The 3118-nt window shown below is 53.3% G+C and overlaps 1 protein-coding gene across 3 annotated transcripts in view; it reads right to left on the bottom strand.

Moving 5' to 3' along the window:
• Positions 1 to 307: 307 nt before the first annotated feature.
• The window catches only part of RGS8 (regulator of G-protein signaling 8), a 31403-nt gene continuing 28592 nt past the window's right edge, over positions 308 to 3118 (bottom strand). For all 3 annotated transcript variants that reach the window (XM_008584439.1, XM_008584438.1, XM_008584441.1), the window contains 2 exons: positions 1035 to 3112; positions 308 to 890 (listed from right to left, as the gene is read on the bottom strand). The gene's annotated coding sequence lies outside the window, so the exon portion shown is untranslated. The remainder of the gene's footprint in view (positions 891 to 1034; positions 3113 to 3118) is intronic.

The raw sequence follows: 3118 nt of genomic DNA, 5'->3' as shown, positions 1-3118 counted from the left end.
TGAGCCTTTTCTCTCCCTGCATTTTCAAGCCGTAGGTGGTACTAATAAAAATACCGCCTCACATTGGTATAGCACCTCACAGTTTCAAAGCCACTCTCATAACCCAAAGTCACCCTCCACCCTCATGCTCATCCCCAAACCATTCCCCTCTTGTTTCCACCCACACACCTGCTTTTCCCGATGACCAGCCCTGTGCCAGCCTCTGCCAGGATGAAGTCGCATGCTCCCCCAGGGGGTCCATGTGTTAATGTGAAGAGTTTCCTCACAAAGAGTCAGCTGGCCAGAAACGTGGGCAGAGAGCAAAGGGCAGCTTGTTCAGGTTCTGTTTATTATGTTCTCACAGCCTTGTGTATAGTAAAGGTGAATGACATTACTCCACTTGACACGGTCATGAAACAACTGAATGAGGACTCCATTGGCCGAGTGGCTTATGCGGCAGATGAGCTGCTACAGATCTCTTGTGCTCACTGCGTGACTCGGCTGATGCCCCTGTGGCTGGGGTGCAGACCGAGCCTGGCCACCTTCTCCGCACCCGGCAGAGGGCAGGGAGCAGAAGGATCGAAAGGGAGTAAGGATCAAGAAAGGAACGATTTATTGAGAGGACCCAGATCCCAAACCTGGGAAAGCCAGTGGCCCCATCCTGAAGTCTCCCCTTTCAGTCCACAGCATTTTGTGGAGTCCAGAGAGGCCACAGGGACAGGAGGACACCTCAGCTCTTGGCTTCTTCCTCCACAGTCTCATGCCAAGTGGCACGGTGGCACTGGCTCTCAATGCCAGGAGTGACTTTGCCACCTCTCTTGCCTCTAACGTGAAGGGATACAGACTTAAAGAAAGCTGGCACTCGGCAGATTGAAAGATGGCCTAGGATGGAAAACTGTCATGCCTCTGCCCTGCTTGCAGGAGAGTGGCTCTCAATGCCAGGAGTGACTTTGCCACCTCTCTTGCCTCTAACGTGAAGGGATACAGACTTAAAGAAAGCTGGCACTTGGCAGATTGAAAGATGGCCTAGGATGGAAAACTGTCATGCCTCTGCCCTGCTTGCAGGAGAGCACAGACAGGGTCAGGAGAGTCCTGGGCACTCTCGTGGATGGGAGACCATCCTGCCTCTGAATGGGCTACGTGCCGCCTTTCCCTCTGACACATGGAGAAGCAGACACCACATCGGCAGCTTGTCTGTCCTGCCCTGCTCCTTCCTCTCCAGTCTTCCCCATTCCCAACCTCCTCCAGCTCTTCACACACTAGGTTCATAGCACAAAGGGCCTGGGGCACCAGGACACACCCTACCGAGGAGAAGTGCCCAGGGCGTGCCTCCAGAGGCAGGGCCTGCAGCCCGGACAGACGCTACTTCACAGCTTTGGTTTATTCACAGCAGCAAGTTCTGGGGAGAGCACCAGAGAGCAAAATCAGCTAGGTACTCCCCAGCTGCCCCTCCAGCCTAGGACCAAAGAGGGCATAGGAAGGGGTTGGAACAAAGATCAAAACCCTACTGTGGCCTTACAAAGCCTCACAGATCTTGATATCCCCAGGATGTGACACCTTCCAGAGAGAAAGGTGGAGGTCACTATGCTACTACTATTACCACTAGCATGACACTCTTACCCACTACCTGAGCTCTGGCTACCATGTTGCATGGCCTTGGGTACAGGGCACAGCCCAACACAGATGGCCAAACAAAGGAGCGCATGAAAACAAATGGGAGACAGCCCCCAGAGCAAGCTTGGAGGAAGCCTGCGACAGGACTCAGACACACAACAGAGCTTGGATCTCTTGATCAAGTAGCCTTCGCTCCCCACCTTTGGCATACCTGCTGCCAAACAGTGCACATAACTTGGGCCAAAGCAGTCTTATGTCCAAGGAGCACGTCAGGCTGAGAGGGCACAGAGGGCAGCTGGCTGGCGGGTTTCCTGGTCACTGTGCTTGTCTGTGTCTGGGCACGCTCTTGTCCCTGGACCCTCACAGCTGTACTTTACCTCAGCCGTGTTCCTTCTCACTCCTCAGGCCAGTGCTTCCTAACCCCATCTGCACACTGGAGTCACCTGTAGAGCTTTAAGAGCTACTGACGCCTGGGTCCCTACCAAAGAGCTTCTGATTTAGCTGTTCTGGGGTGGGACCTGCGACATGCGAGTTTTTAAAGCTCCGCACGTGATTCTAATGAGCAGCCAACGTTGCAAGCCACAACGTCCACAGTCTACTACACACCCAGGAGCTTATTAAAAATGCAGATTTCTGGGTCCCATCCCAGTTCTGTCAGATCAGCATCTCTGGGAATGGAACCTAGGAATTAGCACTTGTAACAGTCTTTCCAGGTGACCCCTGTGCATGCTCCAGTCTATTAAGAAATGCAGAGTGCCTCAGAGGCTCCTTCCCCAGTCCAGAGGTGCCCAAGGCTGTGACTGGTTGACATGGACTGTGCTCTCTTTACTTCACCAAAGACAACGGAAAATCTCACACCCGCCCCAGAACAGGTTAGTACTCCAGTGGGGCTAAAGACCACTCAGGGATGGAAACGTTCTAAACAGCAGTTCTAAACGTCACAGCTCTGCCCAGCTTACTGTCTGGACTTGCCTTGAGCCTACACACACCCCAGGACCAGAGCAAGCCTTGAGTCCAGAAGGCAGCCCACTGCACAAGCCTGGTGTGAGGAGCAAAGGGAAGACGGTAAGTGGAAGTGTCACCTGCCAATGCCACAAGGTGCGTCAGGGCTTGGGGAAGAGCAAAGAGGAGACAGGGCGGGGCTGGGAGACATGGAAGCTCAGGGATGAGGTATGCTTGGATATTGCTCTAGATGTTGTAAACATTTCTCTTTGTTTCATCACAGATCAAAATCTGGGTTGGCATGACCAATGTGCCTAACGTCGGCATCAGAGCAGAGGGCTCTGTGCCTTTCATGGGAAGCAGGGTAGGCAGGGTGTGAGGAAAGCTCCCCACCATGGGAAGACCATGTCTGCGGTGTACTAGTCTAATGCTCACAATTTTCACATGCACGCGAACACAGAGACACTCCACAGGAGTGCCACAAATATAGCTATCGTGTTCCTCTACACATGCACACACGCCCACATCCCTTTGCTTAGCTGCAAAACTCAGGATACCCAAGCTTGGTCCTTCACACCTCCCC

Source organism: Galeopterus variegatus, unplaced genomic scaffold, assembly GCF_000696425.1.
Source record: "Galeopterus variegatus unplaced genomic scaffold, G_variegatus-3.0.2 Scaffold3261, whole genome shotgun sequence".
NCBI classification, from domain to species: domain Eukaryota; kingdom Metazoa; phylum Chordata; class Mammalia; order Dermoptera; family Cynocephalidae; genus Galeopterus; species Galeopterus variegatus.
The sequence above is the reverse complement of the archived record's forward strand: the minus strand, read 5'-3'. Positions and strand labels throughout refer to the sequence as shown.